Here is a 25551-nt window from a genome sequence, read left to right as displayed (position 1 = left end):
TCCCTTCTCTAAGCCTTGCTTTCCCCAGTTGTGAAACGAAAGTGTTGTATTCAGAGATTGCCAATGTGCCTTCCAATTCTAATATTTTACCTGAGAAGAAAGCAAGGTAAATATATTAGCCACATGCTCCCTAAATGAACAACAGATTCCAAAGAGGTGTGCAGCTTCCATGCTGCTGAAAGCCACCAAGTGACAGTAAACACCCCCTCCCACGGAGCTAGCCAGGCACGGTGGAAATCAGTTCTGAAGCTGGAGATAGGAAGATTGTGAGGCAGCAAGCAGCACAACCCTGCTTCTCCTGACAACACGTAAGCCAGCAGCCCCGAAGCACGCAGCAGGGCTCAGGCAGCATTGGACTTGGAGACAATGTAGACTCCGGGAGATAGGCTCTCTCCAAGAGAGGATGGGAACCTGGCGAGAGGCAACCATCACTGTAGACAAGGTGGGCCAAAGCTGCTCATCGCCAAAAAGGTGGACTAGATCCTCATCATTAGTCATTCAAGGGACTGAGGCCCCAGGAAGGCAGAGATCACAATCAATGAAAAATATCTACTCTGGAGGGTGCAGACTTATGACCAGTGGACCAGATTTGGGTAGGAGACCTGTTTTGTTCAGCCTGTACCTTGTTTTCCAAATAATTAAATTAGTTTCTGACCTTAAAAAAATTTGGGCGTGGGCCCGGCCCTGTGGCCAAGTGGCTAAGTTTCCGTGCTCCACTTTGGCAGCCCAGGGTTTCGCTAGTTTGGATCCTGCACACGGACATGGCACCACTCATCAGGCCTTGCTGAGGTGGCGTCCCACATGCCACAACCAGAAGGATCCACAACTAAAATATACAACTATGTACTGGGGGGATTTGGGGAGAAAAAGCAGAAAAATAAAAGACTGGCAACAGTTGTTAGCTCAGGTGCCAATCTTAAAAAATTAGGGGAGTCTTTTTACATAAAAATACAGATTTCCTGCTTCTCTTGAAAATTAGAATATTGGGTAACACTGAGCCTTCGTTCTCACCTGGCTGCCATCACGTGTGGCTAAAGAGCACCTGCCTATGATAGATGGGGCATGGCTTCCCAATGTATCACAGGCCAGTCATCAGCTTCACTCATTTATATTATGCCCTTTGGGCTCATCCAGGAATAAAGTGAATGAAGTTGAGGCTCACTAATGTTGTGTTTGCCGAGATGGAGGTCTGGGTTTGGTCTCTGCAAAGTTTTGAGGTTCCTAAATGATAACCACGGACCCTAGACAGCACCCATCTAAATCATAAATGTGACAGGCTCAAAAGATACTGGAAACACAGTGAATGACCACCAGGAAAGGAATAATTGCACAAAAAGTGGCACATTCATACAATGGAATATTATGTAGCTATTGAAAAGAATCAGGTCAATCAGTGGCTCTCAACCAGGGACAATGTTTATCCCTGAGGAGACATTTGGTAATGTCTGGAGACATTTTTGGTGTCACAACCTGGGCAGGGGGAAGGGCTAGGTACTGCTGTGATCTAGAAGGTAGTAGACAGCGATGCTTTAAACATCCTACAATGCACACGACAGCCCTTCCACAACAAAGAATTCTCCAGCCCAAAATGTCAATAGTGCTGAGAAACCATGAGTTAGCTCCGTTCTTGTTAACATGGAGAGATTTTCATGATGTTAACTGAGAAAAGTAAGATGAAGAGCAGTGTACATACACCACTGTTAATATAATGACAGAAAAAAAATATGTACATGAATTTAATCAACAGCATGTGATATTATTTGCATGAATTAGGTATTTCTGTGTCTATATGCATAAAAACTTTCATGAAGGGATGAATAGGTCACCACATATTAATGGGAGCAGGCTCAGAGAGTCAGCATTCCAGGTGATTTCTACTTTCCTCCTTATGTTTCTTGGCATCATGTGAATATTTTTTTTTAATGGATGTGTATTATTTACATAATCAAAAGAGCACAGTACAGATGTTTTTCTTTGTGAAAGAAATCAATAGATAATTCACACACATGACCTTCAATAATAAATTTGTCAGTCATCCCACCAAACCTTACTCCTGTGCTGTTAACAAAGACAGTTGTAATCGATTGTCATCTCCCTCTTCTCCCTTCCCCTGCTCAACCTCAAAAGGGCCTTGCTCACCAAGGGCCAGAAAAAGGGCAGATGTTTCTAGCAAGAGGAATGCAGACAGCTAATCAGCTAAAGAGTCAGCACTCTACAGCCAGAGTCAGGTGGCAATCAATGACCAAGCAGCTCATAGGACCATCGCTCCTCTTCCCCTTCCTAGTCAATAAGTTTCTCCTGTGTGCAAAGAGTTCCCATAGAGAGAAGAAAGCCAGAGGACACAGGCCCTGCCCTTAATGAGCTTGCACACTATTTAGAGATAGAAAACACACAGCAGAATTTGGTGAACTGGGAGCCAATAACAAACCCCAGCGCTCTCACCGCCCAGCTCTGCCGGGCATCAGGTCAGCCTCCCTGTTTTTATATCATGCCAGCCACTCTGGGGTCTAGAGAGCATAGCTTTCTGCAATGTCAGAGGCTCCAAAGGGCAGGAGCTCAGTCACGCTGCATCTGTACCTGCTGGAGGAGACACCAGTACAGGGCCAAAGACTGCTCCTGTGAGCAGCTCTCAGCTTCCCTTGCTTGGCTATCACAGCATCATCAGCTTCTCTGCCCCACCTCCCAACTCCTTATGCACCACGTGTTATTAGTCGGTGCTGAAAACAGGTTAAGTCTATCCCTAAAATGAATGGCTTTATGCGTATTTGTAAATAGCTGTCTGAATGTGTGGAACTTACTTTTTTAAGAGCATGGGAAAATGCACATACTGTCACCATAAGTAGTTATGACTACGCATATCAGTAGGCGAAGTTTCAGGACCCATGAGATGATGCTTTGGGATCAGCGTGACAATGTGTAGTTAGCAATGAATATATTATACATACCATTCAACAAGGTAACTTCAACACTAGCCAGAGAAGTTAGCCCATGTGCATGATGATAAAAATGAGCTTCGGAATGGCACTATGTACCAGATATTTTGCTAGGTGCTTTCTAAGCACGTCTTTAAACCTCACAAAATCCCTGCAGAGAAAGTCACATTATCCTCACTTAACAGATGAGGAAACTGAGGCTCAAAACAGTTAGATATACGACCCTGTCCACATAGCTGTTAAATGTGAGGGCCAAGATTCAAACCCATGTCTGTTTAAATCCAATGTTGTTTCCATATACGATGCTTTATCCATGTTTACTCCACATAACCCAAGATAGCTCATGTAAAGGGGAGTTCACAGTGTGAATCAGAGGAGCTACAATCAAAAGCTGGTGTTTTCTGGAATTTATGCTTATATCAAATACTTGTCTGCCCTTTAATGAGTAATAGTCAATTAATTACATGTCACTGGGTAAGTAAGGTGTAATATCCAAAGCTGAATATCCTAAGCATCAACATCTGGGAGATCCACTTTAGTGAAACTATAGATTTTTACGGTTTTGAGCATAACTAGTAGTGTTTCATTTCTCCTCAAGTATGATGAAATAGCCAATGATGTTGGGACAAATAGAAAAATTCAAGGGAGGTTATCATCAATTTCATATTTCCAGTTCACGCAAGGATTAATTCCACTTATAGAAGTATGAAGTGGTGCTCATTATGATTGAGACCTTGTGTGCATTTTCTGCGATGGGCAGGTTACCATCAAGTTAAAATGCCCTGAACAAATACAATGGGCATATCAGTCTCAGCCGGCTTCACTGAGACCAGCTTCTCGTTAACCACAGGAACTAGTCTCCTAGGAGCCTCCAGATCAGGTGTCCTGCTTGTGTTATGATGACAGTTTTGCTAACTTCATAAATAAACAGTGTTTCCCAACAGTTTTTATACTTTTTAAACCTTATGCCCCATTTGGTGAATATAATATTCTTATAGTTCCCCCTCACCAAAAAAAATTGAATACTAAACCCTCCTACTGATAATCTCTATAAGCTCTAAAGATAGTCTATCTTCAGAGTATCTTCACAAAGTAAGGCTGGTTTGTCTAGCTTATTTTCTACAGTTTTATTTAAGAAGATAACATTGTTTTGTTTTATTTGGCTTAGTCTTGACATTGCATCGTAATAGTGAATATACTTCTAAAACTGTACAACATGCCTGCCCCTTCCTCAGAAAAATCCCGATTTTTTATAGAAGGTCCTGGCACCCTTGTTGAAATTCACAGTCCTGAAGTTTAATTAACTACAAAACAGGAGAAGAAACTGTGTAGTTTTATCATGAGACATATTCTCTCATACTTGACAGGAAAAGAAAGTGCTTGAGAAGAGAGGAGCTGAAGATGAAAACAGAAGGAAGATGGACACTTTCCTTCAGAGGAGCAGTCCAGAGCTCCCTCTCTGGAAGGTGGAAGGGCCTCATAACTTGGTCCTATTTACCTAGGAAACTGAGTAAATGTCCAGCTTTGCATGAAAGTGATGACACCCGAGTGGTTTCCACAGACCCTGCTCACTCTCACTCCTTCTACGTGCTAAGGAAGCAGGCGCACTCCTGAACCCACTCTTCCTTTCTAAGACAGAAGAGATTTATAAGAGGGAAAGATGAAAGAAGAGAGGGAAATGGCAACAGGGAGAAGAAGACTTATGGAAAGATAAGGAAGGTATAAAAGGAAAAGGAGGAGAAAGAAAGGGAAGAGCAACTGATGCAGGCATCCAAGAAGTTTAGACCATAGAGAATAGGAGGGATCCTTACAACAACAGTTTTCCCATTGGTAACAATAACTACCATTTATTGGACTCTTGCTGTGTGAAATGATTGGATGGATGGATGGATGGATGGATGGATAAATAAGTATGCACATATACATACATACATTTAATTTAGTTTAACTTCATTCCAGTTAACTTAATCTTAACAAATACCCATGAAAGGGATATTCCTATCGCCCTTTTACCGAGGATTCTGAGACTCATAGCTAGTAACTTCTCCAAGGTAGCAGAACTAGAATTGAAACCCATTTTGTCTGGCTCCAAATCTCAGGCTGTTAATTACTATACCACTTGTTTGTAACAAATGCCAAAGAGTGTATACTCTTAGTTGCATATTTTCCTGTTCAAATTAGTCATCTTGAGACTTTAAGCTGTTCCAATGATGTTGCCATTGATAAAAATAACTTGGGGATCAACTGTTGAAACTTCTATTATAACCTTAAGTACATTCTTTTGACTATCTTCATTGATGATATCTCTTCATACTTTGAGAGAAGAACTTATTTAGGGGAGAGCAAAAAGTCACTCAGAAAAAATCTGGTCAAAAACTACGGATGACACCGCTAGGTAATATCACCTGAGATTTGAAGAAAAAGAGTGCAATTATTTTGTGTGTCTTACCTTCTATCTCAGAGAAATTCCCAAAGGAGACTTGCCAGCAGATTCTGATCAATGGCCCCATCACTGTGATAAATACAGAGACCTAAGACATCCCTTCAAAGTTCAATATTAAACTGGTATATTTGTTAAAACACACTCTTGTGACAATAAAGTCATACCTTAGTCATTCTTCAGAGCAAATCAATTTGATGTTGCTTTAACTACTGGTGAATTGAACATTCCATAAAAAAAAGAAAAAAAACCCATTAAGAACTTAATAGTCTTTGATGTTAATACTGTTAAGATATCTTGTGCCCTAACTTCTTGCTGAAAAGTTCAAAGAGAAATGATAATGCTCTTGGGGCATTATCACCTTTGAACTTCAAACTTCTGATCTTTGTGAGCAAGATGGTGGAAACTAGACCTTTGAGATAGAATGGTCTACCCACCTCCTGCCCGGAAACTGACTAACCTCGGAGCATCTAACAGAGTTGCTTCTAATACATTTGAAGAATGGCATCATATTGGGGCCGGAGAGTTTCCTCTGCTGTTCATGGTCCATGTAGCAGGTGCTCTCCTCTAAATGGTTACTGTTTTTCTTAAGAGCTGCCAATTTTCATTACAGCAATGGACTGGAGGAGTGCTGAAATGCCATATGAAAAGAAAATTACTGGGCAGCCCCCTTTTTTTCCCATTAGAATTTCAGCAAAGCGAGTAAGGTAAGGGCAGACAAGATAATGAAGGGGTTGCCCAGGCATTTATTTCACTTTCATTTTTCCTTTGAGAAAGTATTAATAAAATTAGCAGTGTTAACAATAACAGTAAGGATTATAAAAGAACATTTATCAACAATGTGCAATTTTCCTACTGGAATGTATAATAAAACTTTTCAAATGCAAATCTCCTATCAATGAACATATACAGGGGCAAGATAAAGAAGCAGAAAAAAATGACATTAAGCTAATTCTCAGTCATCTCTGAAAACTAAAAGGATAAAAACTTTTAGTTAGCTGACAAATCTCCCCAAACTTAAACTTTCATTCATTTTCACTCTGTCAAGACTTTAGCCAAAGCTCTTTACAAGGAATCATGCTAATTCTTTAGAATTTCAGGGATTGGGTAAAAATCATCAATGCTTTCGCATCACCCACCACACAAAGCCAAAAATCTTCTTACGTGCTGATCTGGTGGTGTAGCGGTTAAGTGCGCACATTCCGCTACAGCGGCCCGGGGTTCGCCGGTTCAGATCCCAGGTGCGGACATGGCACCACTTGGCAAGCCATGCTGTGGTAGGCGTCCCACATATAAAGTAGAGGAAGATGGGCATGGATGTTAGCTCAGGGCCAGTCTTTCTCAGCAAAAAGAGGAGGATTGGCAGCAGTTAGCTCAGGGCTACTCTTCCTCAAAAAAAAAAAAAAAAAAATCTTCCTACATGTCCCTCCAAACTCAGGCCCTATCCAACGATAAAGCCCTCCATAATCCGGCCCACTGTGCCCCCAGAGCCATTTCTCTTTTTGCCCATCACAAATCCCCAGCTGCAAACTGCTCCCTTGAAGGTCTGTGATGCTCTCTCCTCTATTTTTTTCCTGCCCAAATCCTCCTCATCCTCTGAAACCTTTACAACTCCAATGCTGCCTCTCCTCAGCCTTGTCTTTCCCTTCTAAATCCCACCAACCTCTCACCTCTCTCATGTAGTGTGAACCAACAATTCAGAACCTGATAATGAGCCATCTTGAATGGATCACAGCTTTTTCATGGGTACCACCTCCCTAGGTGAACAGCCTGCCCCCATAAAACAGAGACAGTACAGGGCTCACACACATGGTAAGCATTATTGATTGCATGATAGTCTCTATGGCCCTATTCCTCCTTCTGTGGAGATACAAACAGGTCAAAAGATAGGCAGAGAAAGACAAGAAAAAGAAAAAAGAGAGGCGAGGGACCTAGATACTCCAGAAACTGGACAATCAACTGACAATGGTCTGAATAAGCCTGAGTTTACTGTATACATAAAGGAAAAATATACAGATGGTCACTGCAATTTACATTAAAAGTGTTTTGAGAAATATGATGATTTGTTAAACGCTGATCCAGCAAACTGAATGTACAGGGTACTTCCAGGAAAAGCAAATAAGTAAACATAAAATATTTCCTGAAAGCAAATAGTAAAATCATAAATATGCTAAAGAAAAATTTCTCCCCAAAATCATTATAAACTCAAAGGGTAAATTCATTACTGAGATATTCAGACATGCTAATGATGTTGATTGTCCCTGCTGATAATAAATGAAAACACTGAAGTCTTCCAGGAACATGACAAGTGCCGTTTTCACACAATCATTTGAAACCTCCATCTGTCTTTCAAAAGGCTAAGGGTGCATTGGATCCTTCATGAAAAGCCCAAGGAGATGCTGCTCACAGCAAGAATGATGCTAATATTTCTATCAAACCAAAGCAATAACAATTACTTGAAAATGCCAAGTATCACAATAGAAAGCAGAACTGGTGTTAATCTGGAGATGGCAAAATCCATGGCATTTTGTGTGATGAAATGGTGTCCATCTTACTGAAGCAAACTCCGTGAGCACAGCACCAGTTCTCGCCTAGTCATTTTTAAGGCAGCAAAGTTTCATAAATATAGAGGCTGAGACTCAGCCCAAGGCCAGTCACCAAGAGCGATTCTATAACTAGAACATGTTGCAGGCCAACCAACTTTTTCATCTTTTACCCAGATTTTTTACTCAACAATATTTCTGAAAGGGTCTATAACATAGGACATTGTAAATTTCAACATGTTACCAAGAAATGATTTTAGGAGATTAAATACCAAAATAGTATAAGATGTATGTCTCTAACCCACTCCCACTCAACAAAAATGTCCTTGTATGTATTTGTTTGAAAAGCATATGGAAATAGAGAAGTAAGACACAGATACTGAAAAATACTTCTTAAAAAAAGGCACAGCATAGAAGACAACTATATTTACATTTCCATCTGAACACAAATGACCACAAAAGGATTGACACAGGACGACCAATTAAAACCAAACTTACTCACCCAGCTTGCCAACGTCACACTCAGTTTCAAATAAATAAATAAATAAATAATGACATTTCGGTCAACAATGGACCACATATACGATGGTGGTCCCATAAGATTAGTACCATATAGCCTAGACGTGTAGTAGGCTATACCATCTAGGTTTGTGTAAGTACACTCTGATGTTTGCACAATGACAAAATTGCCTAGCGATGCATTTCTTAGAACATAACCCTGTCATTAAGTGACTCATGAGTGTATATAGATGTGTATATGTGGAGACTAAAGAGTCTTTATTTTATTATACTTGGGGAATTCACTTTGGGAGTCAAATCAGCATTGATCAAAGCTACCTTCATACCCCGATGGACTGATCTATGCTGACTAAATAATGCTTCCACCTTCCATTTTGCCTTGTTGACTTGGGCTTCTTCTACATGAGCAACACATTTAAGGAAGTGTGACCAGTCATTTCTATGATTCCCCATGCATGCAACAAATATTTACTGAGTATCTGATACATTCCAGGCCCTATGAACAAGACAGATCCCCACCCCTGCCCTCATACAGCCTACTACCCAACAAGCATAGAACAGTCAATTTTTAGTGAGATTTGTGCTACTACAAAGTGCAGTATTTTGCAAAACCTTAAAGCAAGCAATCCAAAGTAGCTAGAGTGATGGAGAAGACGCCATTGAGGAAATAAAGTCTAAGCCGAATTTTTAAGTTGAATAGGAGTTGGCTGGGTGAAGGGCAGAAGGGAGGATGGGAAAGTGTCCCTAGTAGAGAAAAGTACATCTGCCAAGGACCAAAGGCAGGAAAGAGCTTTGACACGTTGCTGAAGGAGACCCAATATGCCTAGAGAGGAGAGAGTGAGTAGGCAGGAGAAGCAAGGAGGGGCCAGATCATATAGAACACTGAAAGCCACATTGAGGATATTGGACTTTAAACCATGATGTTTTAGGCCCAGGAGTAACATCAGTAGTTTGCATTGATAACAGTCATACAGGTTGCTTTAGGGAGACTGGGTGGAGGGTGGGCGGGGAGCAAGATTGGCAGTAATGACACTAAGAGGCTCTTGCAGGAGTCAAGGAGAAAGAGAAATAGCTTGCACTAGGCTGAGGAGAGGAAGAAAACAGATTCAAGAGATACTTAAGGAGAAGAAAGAACAAGATTTGGTGATGGACTGGTGTGGAGACTAAGGGAGATAGAGGAGCCAAGGTGGACTCAGAGGTCATTGGACTGAGGAACTAGGTTGGTGGCAGGGCCACATACTGAGGTGCGGTAGCTTGGAGGAGAACCAAATCTTAGGGCTAAGGGATGGATGAATAGAGGTTATAATCCTGAACATCAGACTTGGTGTCCTGCAAACAGGACATGTTAAACGTAAAAATGTGTTGATAAAGAAACTTAGAAACTTCTCCATCAATCATGGAACTACATAGTATGAGACCACTAAGGAATTGCGCAAATCTTCAAACAGAAATAGCAATCTATGGGAACCAGCCACCCCAAATTCAAAGGTACAATATTAGTCCCAGCAATTTCTCAGTTATTACTGGCATCATTAATACTCCTAGAAACACGGGATTTGTCCATCTGTGTCCTGGGCACAAGTCTCAAGGTCCTTTTAAATGTAGAATTCACTTTGAAGGCCAGTGTTCTGGAGCAAACAAATCCATCGGTTGCTCTAGATTTTATGTTAAGATTTTTAAAAAGTTCGTGGGAATGCCAGAGGTCTTTCGAACTTTTTCATCGAACAGGGACCCCTGGAGTTTGTATTGATTGGGTAAGATGGAGCAGAAAGCTTTCATTTCCCCCAACTGTCTACTTCTTTGTCATATTTCTCAAAAGATCATTCACTTAATTATTTTAGCCCCAGTAAAATTGGGTGAAAATAACAATTTTTAACTTGTTTATTCTTAAACAATTCTTCCACACAAAAATAATCAATTCCTGAAGCTCTTGGATCACACACTCAATAGTGCCCAGGCTGTCATCAGCCCAGGAGCCTTTCCTCTTGGCGGCCGTATGCTCAATAGGCACCTTCTGCTGAAGCCCTCGCTCAGCACTTTTTATTTTTTTAATGTGACAGGTTTCAATTCCAAACAGCACTGCCGAAGCACTCTCTTCTCTGACATAACCTCTTTCTGATTTGAATGAACATTTTCTCTGGGCCTATTATAAATAATATAAGGGAGCAGCTTGGAAAGAGAAATGGGCCCTTTATAGCAGGTGATTTGGAAATTCAGAGAAACACAGAAATTCTGGATAGAGAAAGGTGTAAATACAGGAAGGAGGTTAGAAATATAGGACAGGACCTCGTATATATGGCCTTGATGTCCCTGTGATACATAATTTCCTATAATGGAGTTTAATAAATTCAGGCCCACCTGGGCTCTCAGCAGCCAGGAGATATATTGCATTGGCCCAAAGACACCATACCTGTGTCTTTGGGGAAGGAATAGAAGGGTGGCACTGTATTCCAATGGAGCAGTGAAGATTGACGGGACAGCAGACACCTAAAAAACTCTGTTTAATGAAATAAATATGAGGAGATTCTGTCTGCCATGAGCCGAAATGACTATGTGCCTGAAATGAGTTCTTTGGAGGTACGTGCTCTCTTTTGCCAGTATTCCAGGGAGACACGTGGAAAAAACATATTTAGTTCAGGGACAGTGACTCTAATATAGAGACCAGGGTCCATCCCAGGATTTGAAGCCTTAGTCTGGGGGAGTTTAGAACCAAACCCCTAATCTTGGTTCTGGTAACAGAATCTTTGCTGACTCACCTTCAATAACCTGTCCAGTATCCCAGGACCTGTGGCACTGGGTCCTTCTTTGCCATTATCAGTGACCTCACTTAACCCTTTCCCTACCTATGACTGGCAAGGTGACAGTGGGTTGAATGGAATATACCAATATACACAGTTTAAGAACGTACTCACTCTACAGATATTTATTGTGTACCCTCTACCTGCAGACTCTGTCCTAGACACTATGGATACATATATGAAAAGTCAAGGACTCGTATTCTCATGGGGAAGACAGATAACAACTGGATGTAGAGCTCCCTCAGTGGCAAAGAGGGAAACTCATAGAGATGGCACAAGAAAAGAAGCAACACAACAGACTCCCACATGGAAATGTGACCCCAAAGTCCCCATAGGAATGTTCAGTACCAGTGATCCCATCACGAGAAATGACAATTCCAGCAGGTACAGAATGGCCTCCTTTGGCATTCACATGGTCACCCAGACTGTTCCACAGCCTTTAGCTACAAGCCTGCCTCCTCAGCAGGTGGAAGTGGAAGTACTGCTGTGGACTGTGAGACAAAAGAAATTAAAGTTTAATTTTCCAAGCCTAGTACTCCTTAGCCGACCCTAATCTCAGGCCTGATGAGAATTGCTCCTAAAATAGGGGAATTTCTTAATACTCTTTTCATGATCACCTTCAGGAGAAAAGCAGAAAGAGGAAACCACATGTCACTTTGTGTGAAAGCATACTTATTTCACCTTGGAAACAATACTGCTCTGTTTAGAGTTAGATAGTGGGTTTCTGATTTGGTTTAAAACACGCAAGGAATCAAAGTGTAGATGAATCAATGAGACCCAGCTAGGTACTGATTTTCAGCACTGGCCAAATGCTTCACTGAATAAGATAAACTAGCTAAGACAATAATAATTAGATCACTATTCTTCTGTCTTAGGAGGAAATAAGTTTAAGAAAGAGTTTATTTTGGCTTCTGAGGAGGGGTGGACCCATTATGTTTTGAAGGACAGGAGTCGTGGGTCAGCTCATCATGGAGCAAACCTGTTGAGGATGACATCCATCCATCCTTTTCAGATGCTACTGAGACTGCACACAGCTCCTCTAAGTTCTTCCTTAAACAGGAGATTTGTCAGGGACCCAGAGCAGGCAAATTTTGGTCCAGAAGGAGCTACATCCTCCATTGGTTACATGTATCCTCAAGGGGAAAAGTTCAAATTGTAAAAGTTTCCTTTCCTGGAACATGTGACCATGGTAGGAGAAGGGGAGAATGGGAAGTTTGTGCCACTTTCCAATTCCAAAACAACTAAGCCTACCTTCCTTGGTAAAGTGTCTAATGTCAGGAGTGCTCAATTTGATCAATACATGAGGCTAAGTTACACTTTGGTCACAGCCCCCATGAACCCCTGCACCACGGCTTGAACTCTATGTCTTCTGACAATCTCACCTGCCTGCCTCAATACTGTAACATTGGCCCCCAGAAGCCTTATGACGGGACATCGTGTTTGTTAGCACCCTTGGCCCGAGCACCTTTGGCCTGCATGCACATGCTCAGAACACTGACTGCTGCCATCTGGGTTGGGCTTTTCCCAGCAGATCTCACTTTATAGCTGTTCCCACCCAGTGACTTGTCCATTTCTACGTCCATTCCCCTCTTGGAATGTCCCTGTCCAAGTCCAATTATCTCACCTATGTCCAAATATACCACAATATATGATAAGAATGGTTTAAACCCTTTGTGTCAAACAGAACTGTAACATCATTCAGTTCATCTGAATTCCTACAGCCTTTACTATCTACACAACTCATTTAATAATTTGCATATATATTACTGTATACCATTATCTTTCCATATATGTTACATCCATACACACAAATATCCTTCCTCTCCAACTAGATTTCACACTTCTTAAGAGCAGGGTCCATAATTCAAATTCTGCATCTTATATAATACCTCCCATTTGTAAGTACAACAAAATATCTACTACCAGTGGTGACAATGATAAAGATTTGTCCAAGACTATCTTAGTAATCTCGGTGAATAATAAGCGTTGAGATGATTGCACCTGCCCATGAGCAGTCTACACAGATGAAGGGAAGAAAATCAACCCAGGAATGGGCTCAGTCAACAGGATAAGCATCAGATAAAAATCAGCTTTGGCCATTTTGAGCAGGACCTGCAACAAGATTAAAAATACCTCTAGCTTTTTGGCTGAAGAGATACATCAAAGGCACAGAGGATGCTCTTGTAAGGGATCTCCATTAACCAAATCACCCTCCTCCTCCATTTGCTCCACAAAACACAATGGCTGATGCCCGTGTCCAATCTAGGCACATGGCTAGCAGGCCACTTCTAAAGTCCTTGTGCTTTTGTGGCCACCAGTTGTACTCTGTGGCTGCCAAGAGCATGCTCAATTTGTTCCTTAACCTGTTGTTAACAGTTTTATATGCTAGGGAGATTATATAATATAACTAATTTACATAAACTGATGAAATATGAGTGAATATAGAGAGCCAATTCTATGAAAATTGGGTTGAATACTTTGGAAAGATGCTAACATTGTGTTTTATTAGGTGGAGGTGAAAGAATTTTAAAAGACTGAGAAAATTACTATAAATAGCTAGAAAGATTCTATGCTTAGATTGCTTTACAAGGGTGTAGGTTTCTCCTCCACCTTGAGAGACAAAAACTGAGCATGGTTGGTAATGTGTATGCAAGAGTAAGGCCTTTATCAAAAGATGGGGGAAGGGATATGCATTCACAGGTTTTTAGACTGAAATCAAAGGTTTGAGCTGTGTATGCGTCATTTTTTCAGATTCCCATTTTTAACCAGTCTTTATATTAAAATAACTACCGGTCCTGTCACATCAGATAAAAAGGCTCTTACCATCCACCTACTCCTACCTTACTCCCAGAACCCAACTGAGAAATTGCTCAACTCAGGAAGCCAGAAGCTGCAGGAGTTGTCACCTAAATTGTGATAGAAAATGCAACAAAGAAGTCACTGCTAGGGATTTTCTTCAGTTCTGCTGGTTTTCATTAGCAATCTTAAATAAGTATATATTTATATCCCATGTACTTTTGAAAGTTTCTGGGTCTGTATAGAATATTTATGGAAATACAATACATAATTAAAATCGACAGCAACAAATTGGAATCATGAATTACCTGCCAAGCTGAGCAATTCACCTTCAACAGGTCACCACACAGATTCGACACAGTCAAGCCTTCCAATGGTCAGTTAAGCAAATAAGCAGAGCAGCGTGCACAGGATCCAGAACCATGGTTCTGGGATGATACACAGAAGAGATTAGACACGGTCCCTTTCCCCGCAGAGCTGACAGTTCAATAATCAAAGCGGGGCCATCAAGCTGCATTTAGTTCTTCATAATGATAGCAAGGCAGGATTAAGTTGGAGGGGAGGGAGGAAAGGAGCCAATTTTGAGCTTCCCTCCTTCAATAATTCCATGTTCACTGCCAAATGGATATTGGAAAGTAGAGAGCATGAAGGTAGAGATATTTTGTAGCATATGACTGTAGAAATTTTTTCATAGCTTCATAAATTGTTAAAATGGGAAGGGTGATCTTAGAGACATCTTGTCTAATTGCCTTATTTTACAGAAGTGGAGACCAAAACCTAGAGTAGTTGAGTAAAAGGTTACACAGCTAATTAGGAGCAGGATTGGGACCAGAAATCAGATATTCTGACTCTAATCTCAGTGCTCTTTCTAGCACACTGTATGGCAGTGCTCCCCCTCTTTTGGTTAACATCCTTTCGTCTCTATTTCACGACCCCTAATCTATCCAGAACACTGAGATTGATCAAAACTCCTAAAAGCTACTTTCTAAACAAAGTCAAAATGCCCAGATAAATCGGTTTAGAGAGTTTAACAAATCGAACAAAACATCAAGTTGAAGAAAATTTCATGCTAAGTGGGTAGTTTCATGTAGACAAAATGTTTAAAATTTTGAAAATCATTAATTGAACTAACTTCAGAACACAGACCCCATTTTCCTGGAAGAAAATGCTGTCAAGAAACTTATCTACCTATCTACATTTCATTCACTCAGCATATACTCCCTGTCCTCAAAAAAAAAAAAGTAAACCTCACAAGAATTATTACAAGAATTCGCATTGCTTTCTGTGATGCTGGTCTCTAAATAACTCAATTCAGCAAATATTTCATGAGTGTCTACTGTGTGCAAGGCACTTAATGAGCACCCACTCTGTTCAAGGCTGGGAGACGTGGGCAACATCAAGAAGAGGGTCTCACATCTCAAGGAGCTTACAATCTAGTCCTGGAAGCTGTACTCAGATAACACAGATGTGACTGTGGTAAAGGTTAAAATGGAGAGAAGAATGACCTGGAAACACAGAGAGGTAAAGGGAGTCAGGGGGTATATCATAGATGAGATTGCATTTAAGCTGCACCTTGAAAATGGGAGGAGACACTACATAGAGAGAAAAACTCAGACATTCTTAACTTAAAAGAGTAGCCCACCATCATACTTTTTCTGCTCTTCACCCCTGTTCATTGAGGAACTGATGGTACTATTGAGAAAAATAGAGAAATCAAGGATGGACTCCTTTTGGGAATAATGTGAAGAATTTCATGTGGGGCACATTGAGTTTTAAAGAGCAGAAGGAAGACACCCAGCAGGCAGTTGGGGCTGTGCCTGGAGGATGCCCACATTTAAGTAACAGGGAGAAGGGACAAGTGAGAGCAGCAAAGGAAAGAGGTGGGGGACACCAGGACAATGCAGTGACAGAGAAATGGGAAAGGAAGGAATTTCAGGAAAAAAGCAGAAGGCCCATGGTGCTGAATACAAAAAAAGAGAGTTTCCTAGAATTAGGATAAAAAAACAGGCCCTGGGGTTTTAGTCAAGGAGGAGCAGATGGTTTCATAGAAGAGCTAAGACAAAACAGATTGCAAGGGGTTAAGAAGTGGGTGGGAGAAACAGAGGGAAAATCTCCAAGGTAACTAAATCACATCTAGCATCCGTATGTGTATAAACGTGCAGAATATTCAATTCCTGACATTTGATACCATCAGCAGCAGAGCCAAGGTTAGAACCCAGGTTTCCTGCCTCCCAGTTGTCATGATTCTGCCACGCCATGCTGGAAGGAACTCATGTCATTTTGTGTCCACTTATTCTCCCCACCTCCACCCCATCACAGCTACATGACTCTTATCCAGATATTGGCCAGCAGTTTCATTCAACTAAAGGCTGAGAATCTGATGGATTCCTGCCTTGTATCGTTGACAATTTCATCACTCATGACACTCAAGGAGCAACTAGAAGAGCAGCTTTTCCTCAATTAATTTTAATCAGGAATCAGCCTTGAATGATGGAGTGGAGGTGATAGGAACTTGCAGGAGAAAGTGACGAAATTGTCTTGGAACAGTCAAGGAAGAGAAAGCTGGTCATATTCAGACATGACTCATGGGATGTAGGAGAGTGGACTTTTATGTTTGACTCCCCACCTCTCCATCCCTGAGGCATGGAGTTCCTAAGTGGAAAACATAGGGCCCTGAACCCAATGCTGACTGCTTAGTTGTTTATTATTATTATTACCATCATTATTATTAATGACTTGGATAAACCCATGCATATTAAAATTGAAGATGACACAAAACAGGAAGAGAACTTAGAGGACTGGATCAGGACCTCAAGATCACTCAACAGGTTAGCAGGATGAACTGAAACTAATCAGATTAATTCTAATTAAAAAAAATATAACTGCTCTGCCCTAGGGTTGAAAAAGGAACAGAAGAAATACAGGATGGGAATAGCATAAAGATATCAAATAAATTCATGCTTTAAAAAAATTAGGAAAGTTTGTTAAAATGGTTAATGATAAACACTTAGAAACTGGATACATAATCTATAGCTTGTAAATAGAAGAAAAAAGAATGGGAACTTAAAATCAAGCAAAAAACAAGAAAGGAGGAAAGAAAGATGACAAAATAAAAGTACAAAATAGGTGACATAAATGAATCCAATTATATCAGTTTTTTCAACAAATATAAATGAATAAACTCACCTGTTAAAATTCAGAGTATTAAATAGGATTGTTTTAAAAACCCAGCTATAGGAGCATGCCTGGTGGTGCAGAGGTTAAGTTCGAGCACTCTGCTTCAGCGGCCCGGGGTTCACCAGTTCAGATTCCAGGTATGGACCTACACATCACTTGTCAAGCCATGCTGTGGCAGGTGTCCCATATATAAAAAATAGAGGACTATGGGCACAGATTTTAGCTCAGGGCCAATCTTCCTCAGCAAAAAGAGGAGGATTGGCAGTGGATGTTAGTTCAGGGATAATCTTCCTCAGGAAAAAAAAAACAGCTATCTGCTATTTATGAGAGATAATCTTAAAACAAAATAATATCGGAAATCTGAAAACAATGTAAAGGCAAAAAAAGGCAGGAAAACTTTGTCAGAAAAATTTTCAATACAGTAGTATTTTTAAAAGACAAAATAGACTTTAAGGTAAAAAGCATTCATACGAATAAATAGGGTCCCTATATATTAATCAAGGGAACTACTCCAAGAACAAACAATCATTAAATTGCATGCAGAAATGTAGGATGGAAGAACTCAGTTTAATAGTACTTCATATGAAAATGATGGGATTTTGCTTTTATAAGTTTAAAAGTGACCACAGGGTTTACACAGTTGCCTCCAAAAGTCATTGCAATCTTGGCTAACATTGACAGTGTGCAGAATAGCTCAGGTTAAGAGCCACTTTCCCTGCACTGTCAAAACTTATCTAGAAAGGAGTGCTCAGGTCTGGGGATGTCATCTTGAGACAGACATTGTCAAACGGGAGAAGTTCCAACAGAGATTGACAAGGATGAAAAAACATTACCTAAGTAACAGCTGAAGGACAGCAGATATTCAAGAAAAGAGAAAAGTTTAGAGAAGGATGTCAACCAAAGTGGGCATTGTAGCAAGTGGTGGAGCCAGGATTGGGACAAAGCAAATCTCACTACAGAGAGCATTCCAACCATTCTTAACTACTCTATCCTACATTGCCTCTCTATAAAAATACCAGAAGGAAATTAAAGAAATAGTTTTCATAATAGAATGAGAAAGACTTCCCTAACCATACATGAAGATCACTGCCATAAATGAAAAAAGGACTTCTTTTAACGAGGTAAATTTCGGAAATTTTGCATAGAGAAAGATACAGTAAACAAAGATTAAAGACACAATAAACACCAGCTTGACAATACAAAATACTAGCGAGGATATAGAGAAACTGGATTACTCATACACGGTTGGTGAGAATATAAAATGGTACAGCCACTTTGGAAAACAGCTTGGCAATTTCTCATAAAACTAAACATTCATTGACTGTACAACCCAGAAACCGTACTCTTGGGCATTTATTCCGGGGAAATGAAGACTTATGTTCACACAAAAATCTGTACATATATGTTTATAGCAGCATCATTCATTATAGCTAAATGCTGAAAACAACCCAGATGTCCTTCAGTGGGTGAATACTTAAACACACTATGGTGGGTTCAGACCACAGAATGCTATTCAGCAATAACAAGAAACAAACGATTGATACACGCAACAACTTTGATGAATTTCCAGGGAACTATGCCAAGTGAAAACAGTCTCAAAAGGTTACTGAGTGTGTGATTCCACACACATGATATTTTTGAAATGACAAAATTTTAAAAATAGAGAACAAATTAGTGATTGCCAGTGGCTGGGGGCTGGGGGGGTTGGCATAGAAGGAAAGTGGATATAGTTATAAAAGGGTCACATGAGAGATTTTTGTGCTAAGGGACCTGTTCAGTATCTTGACTGTGGTGGTAGATACACAAACCTACACATGATAAAATTGTATACAACTATCAAAAATACAGACAATACCAAATTTTTGCCAGGATGTGGGAAAACTGGAACCCTCAAACACTGCTAATAGGAATGTAAAATGGTACAGCCACTTTGGAAAACGGTTTGGAAGTGCTTCGAAATGTTAAGAAAAGAGTTACTATATGACTCAGCAAGTGCACTCATAGGTAGATACCAAAGAGAAATGAAAATATATGTCCACGTAAAAACTTGCACATCAATGTTCACAGCAGGGTTAATCATAATATTCCAAAAGTGGAAATAACCCCAAATGCTATCATCTGATGAATGGATAAAATAATGTGGTATATCCACATAATGGACTATTATTCTGCAATAAAAAGAAATGAACTACTGAGATATGTTAAAACATGAATGAATCTTGAAAATGTTATTTATGCTAAGTGACATAAACCAGTCACAAAAGACCATATACTGTATGATTTCATTTATATGAAATGTCCAAAATAGACAAATCCATAGAGAAAGTAGATGCAGTTGCTAAGAACTGGAAGGAGGGGTGAAAAGCAACTGCCAATGGATACAGCATTTCTCTTGTGGTTGATGAAAATATTCTAGAATTATATAGTAGTGAAGGTTGCACGACTCTATCAAGAATACTAAAAACTATTGAATTATATATTCTAAATGTTAATAAATTGTATAGAACTAAATACACACACACACACAAATTAGTACAAGTAAAATTGGGGAACTCTGAATAGTAAAGGTGGATTGTATCAATGTCAATATCTTAGTTGTGATATTATACTACCATCTTGCAAATGTTACCATTGGGGAAAATAGTAAAATATACACAAGATTTCTCTGTATTATTTCTTATAACTGCATGTGAATCTACAGAAGCTGCTGCAAAACTTCACATTTACCTACAGACACTCGCTCATCTGTGCTAGAGGAGCAATACTACCTTCTGCTTCTCTCTGCTTTCCAGTCACGCATGAGTCCTCTCACTGTCGGAGTCTAAATTAAAACCCAGCTGGCAAAGGATTCTGGGACATGTTGTCCTAGGCTTCCAGCCCCTCTGATACAAGAGATCATGGAAGAGAGTAGGGATGAATTTGTTTATATATACATATTAATACATATGCATATATATGTATATATAAATATAAATTATAATTGATACAAATTAATATGTATATATGTATGTGTGTATATATAGTATATATTTTATATGTATAACCTCATGGCATTATGGTTGAATGAAATCTGTATTTGAAATTGCATATATAGTGCCTTAGCCTGTGTTCTCCCAACAGTAACATCCACAACAAAGTTTGACATGTGAGTGGTTTATTCAGAAATATGGTCCCATGAAGGAAGACTGGAGGAGTAGGAGGATTGAACAGAGGAGGAGGGAGAGAGAATACAAAGATAAATATCACATTGGCCACCACAAGGGGAAACTGATTGCTTCATCCCTGTCTGAGAATCCCAAGGAACAAAAGGGCATGTCCCTTTGGATAAAGGTTGGGGTTGCACACGTTGAGCAATTCTCTGAGACGTGTCACGCTGACACCACTATATCAGAGAAGTAAGGGGCAAATGGTGTGTGCCTGAGGTGAGGCACTGTCGGATGATACCTGTGGGAAACTGGTTGCAGCCTGCATAGCCATGGCTGGCGACGATGAGGAGATCTGAAGCAGTGCACAAGAAGTATGTGATAAATATAGAGTGATCCCAACTACATGAAATACATGTATCCGACTGAAAAAAGTCTGGAAGGAAATTTAGCAATATGTTAGCAGTGTTTATCTCCGGGTTATAGAATTACGGATAATTTTTGGTCTATTTTTTTATAGGTTCTTATATTTTCACATTTTCTGCAGTAAGTAGATACTGTTTCTGTAATCACAAAATGCAACAGAAATAATTTTTAAGGAGAAGAGCCATATGGTTTGAGGACAAATGTTTATACAAAGACCAGATGACCCAGAAATAAGATTCTTCTACTGGATGGAAATCTGGACCATTTGAACTCTCAGATCACAGTCTAGGACTCGGTGATAAGCGACCTGACTGCAAAGCCCATGGAAGTACCAGGCACAAAGGAGGCACTCAACACCACATACAGTTGTCAAAGGAATGAATGTACTGCAGCAGCATAGAGAGAAACAGTTAAAAAACTCCTGCTCCCAGGAGCTCACCGTCTCTTAGAGAAAATAAAAAGCAGAGACTTAAAAAGACAGAATTAACATATGATGCAGCAATTCCACCCCTAAAAATTCTAAAGAAATTAAAACATATGTCTACACAAAAACTTGCACACCAATGTTTACAGTAGCACCATTCACAATAGCCAAAAGGTGAAAACAACCCAAATGTCCACCACGAGATGAATGGGTAAACAAAATGTAATATATCTATACAATGGAATATTATTCAGCCACAATAAGGAGTGAATTACTGATATATGCTTCAACATGGAAGAACCCTGAAAACATTACGCTACGTGAAAGAAGCTAGTCACAATAAGCCATATGTGAAAGATCCAGAATAGGCAAATTCACTGAGAAAATAAAAGTAGATTAATAGATGCCAAGGGCTGAGGGAAGCAGGAATAGGGTGTGATTACTTAATGGGTATGAGTTTATTTTTGGGTAATAAAAATGTTCTGGAATTAGATAGTGGTGACAGTTGCACAGCATTGTAAATATACTAAAAATCACTGAATTGTCCACTTTAAAGTGGTTAAAATGGTAGGTTTTATGTTATGTGAATTTTATTTCTATTAAAAATGATAGTAAACAGTACTAGGTAACACATAATGTGTAGCAGATAATGGCATTAGAGTCTGGGGGAGAGCGAGAGAGATCACCTGGCTCTGGGGTCATCAGGGATGGCTTCATGAAGGAGGCAGGAGTTTGGGACTTTGACAGAGAAAGATAATAGACACTCCAAAGATGCTCAATAAATGCTTGTAGAATTGAATTTAACTATAAAACATTCCAGGAAGAGTTATCAGCAAGGGCATCAAGACAGCAAGATGCAGGATGTGCCCTATGGATGATTAGTCAACTTCTCTGGATATGGAAGATTTTAACAGTGCTGGAGTGGTAGCAGATAAGGGACAAGAAGAAAATGTTTTACACTCATATAAACGTTTTACACTGAAAAATCCTGCCCAGATAATGCTTTCTCCAGTTTCTACTGTTTTTATTTCTAATTATAGAAATAAAATAGAAGAAGACACTCTTCTTTTGGTGTATAATGGTTTGAGGATTCTGGGCCAGTCAGAAGGTCATGCTGCAGAACAAATGGCCCCAGGATTTTAGTGGCTTCCAACAGCAATAGTTCACTTCTCACTCACTCTACACATCCATGACGGACGGGCTGTGGCCATCCTTCATGTCATCTTCACTCTGGAACCAAGGCTAGCTGAGCAGCCTCTACCTGGAACTGTCATCATGGCAGAGAATAATCAAACTGCATACTGATCTTAAAGTTTCTGCTCACTCTCCTCTTATGGAAGGTCAGTCACGTGAACTTGCCTGTGGTCCATAGGATGGAGAAATGACCCTGATTATGAGTGACCAGAAAAACAATCTATCACAAGTTCCAACTCTGGCCCTGCTACTTAATAGCTTTTGGCAAAGTTGTTTATATTCTCTGAACTTCAGATCTTCATCTATTAAATGAGGATAATTATTCCTATGCCATGGACATGATCGTGTAATATAATGCTGCAATAAATGGTGCAATGCCAGGCACATAGTAATTGCTCGCTAAAATGAACTGTTCCACCGGATTATAAGTTCCTTGAGGGTAGGGACTTCTTTTACCCACTGTCTACTCAATACCTAGCACACACCTAGCACACTCTAAGTACTTCGACAGATGCTTGGCAAAAAAATAAGTGAATGAATGAATAAATGAATATATGCTCACTAAAGAAAATTTAGAAAGCACAGTAAAGTATGCAGAATAAAATAAAATAAACTTATTCTTTTTAATTAATGGCTAATGTGCAGGGAAGGCACTGATGAGCAAGTGATGGATCCTTTTTAATTTACATCCTTTCTTGCCCTGGCTCACACTTGATGCAGAAATTAAAGCTTCAATGCCCAGACTCTGCCTGTCTTTTGGAGGACTGGACCCTATTTCTGAATAACCTTTCTAGCTCAGCAAGGGCCTGGCAACAAACAGTCTTTATGGAGCTGTATGGTAGGAAGACTTTTCCTCTACCTAATGTGGGTTCATCTGGCCGGAGAACGAATTAAATTCACATGAAACAGAATAGCAAGAGAAAAATTAAACAAAGCTTTATGAGGACCATGGCCCACGGCCTTTCTTCCTGAAGGAAGAAAGGGCACCAAAGAAGTGGGGTGCATAGAGTGGTTATATACCCCCAAACAGGGTGTTTCACATATGATTGAAATGTCCCTCCCACAATAGTCACAAGATTGCCCTGTGGGCACAGCACTTGATGGACACAGCAGGTAGTGGTCTGCTATCTCAGAGGGCATAGCAGTAGGCAAGTCTATTGTCTCAAGCTGGGTGGTCACAGGTGAGTGCAGCAATCAGTTCCTAGCCTAAGGAAAGATGCTTAATCCTTAAAGAAATGCCAACGTTGGGATGCCTAGGGAAGTCAGCTACAGGAGGTTACCAGACAAGCACAATAAACAAATGCAGATTTAAGTCCTTGCCTTCCCCATTGATTAAGAGATTCTAGAGACAAGGTCATCTCCCCTTCTTCCTGGTACAGAGAGGGGGATATCTTTACAGATGGAGAGTTCCTTTACAATGTAAATGTCTCCTAACAAAGGGCAAGCAAGTTCCACTCCTCAGAGCCTCCTTCCCTGTCCCAGTTTATCAAAAGCAATCAGCCTCAAATAATCCTCATGCCCAAGAGACATATCTTGGGGTGGCCAAATCCAGGTCCCCACAGAGCTCAGTGTCCAGACAGGGCACTGGAATGTGCTTGGAGCCTCCTGAAGATGAGATCAACAAGAGATGGGACATGAAAATTACTGCCCAATCTGGCCCTTCCTGGGACAGGGTCTCCAAAGAATGAACCCATCTGTCAGGTTTCCACTTGCTTGTCATCAACTCAGGATAACAGAGAAGTTCTTTTTGAGGTTTTTAAATTCTTTATTTAAATGCCCATAATTTAAATTTATGCCATTAGATATGGAAAAGAGGAAATGCAAATAAAAATCACAAGTAAACCCCCACCCTGACAAACTGCAAAATCATATCTACTTCTTTTCCACTCTCTTCTTTCAAATATATGAATTATACACAAAATTTGCTTTCGTAATATAAAAATTTTCATTACTTGTAGACCCCTTGATTGGCATGACCCATTATTACAAGGGTTTGCTACAGGTAAGGTAATATTCACACACACACATTCACTCACACACACGCCCAGGACCTCACACACACACACCCACCCTACATATATGAGAAGAGACATAATGGCTCACTATTCTAAGGGCTCCTCTAAGGGACAGAAATCTTTGTTCTGTGTAGACTAATTGGTAGAAGCCAAAATTTCTCAGTTAAATGGAAGACTTTTCAAAGAGCCTTTAAGGACCCTTAACCTGAGACACAATGATACCGGAAACAGCCTGATTTAAACTGAAGAGCCCATCAGGCAATTGTTCCATTGTATTTATGCCTCTTCCTACTCCCTGAGGGTCTGACAACAAATTCTTGTGAGCCCCTGGCTCTGCCTCCACCCTGCTGGGAGTTATGAGGGACTTCAGACTCCGGAGCACAGTCCCTTCCTCCGAGGGGTTGACCCTCCACCCAGGCAAACAACAGACAGCCTTGGGAAGTTCAATGATAGAACAGCTCGCAATATCACAAGGAGGGATGAGGTTAATCGCCAAGAAAGTACCCCAGACGATCAGTGCAGGGGATGGATAAATATACCAAAATCCACTGTGGCTGCTGCCTAATCTACAGATTTAGATTAAACATGCTTTCAGCAAAACAGATTTTTCAGGCTTCCTCAGGCAGATGTTTCAGAAAATCTTCCATCCCACTCTCAAGCCCCAACTCCACCCCTGACACCAGCACCCCCCCACACTCACTCACACACGTATTCTTACCCTGGGGGAAGGCTTCCAATGGAATGGCATCTGTACTGTGAAGGGTGCCACCTTTGTATTTCTCTTCATGTTTTTTCCCCTTTGGTCTGACCCCCTGTTCATTGCTAAAAGCCAGTTGCTTCCTTATAGGGCTTTAGAACTTGGCTGGACAATAAAAACGCTGCCTCTGATCTCTTGTAGAACACAGGCAAGATCTGAGAGGGACAGAGAGTTTTGGACACAGGGGATCCTGAGAAGTTGGAGGACATGACTGCTGTTCTTCAACGATTTAAAAGGAAAAAGCAGGCTTGTCCTGTCCAACCTCAAAAGGTAGAAGTGAAGACAATAAGATTTGCCTCAGCCTAAGGCAGAACTTTGAGCGGGCAGTGCTGCCCAGGAGGTGGCATGACCCATCTTAGGAAGTTGTGAGCTCTTTGTCATCAGCA

Source organism: Equus przewalskii, chromosome 17 (genome assembly GCF_037783145.1).
Source record: "Equus przewalskii isolate Varuska chromosome 17, EquPr2, whole genome shotgun sequence".
Classification (NCBI taxonomy): domain Eukaryota; kingdom Metazoa; phylum Chordata; class Mammalia; order Perissodactyla; family Equidae; genus Equus; species Equus przewalskii.
The sequence above is the reverse complement of the archived record's forward strand: the minus strand, read 5'-3'. Positions refer to the sequence as shown.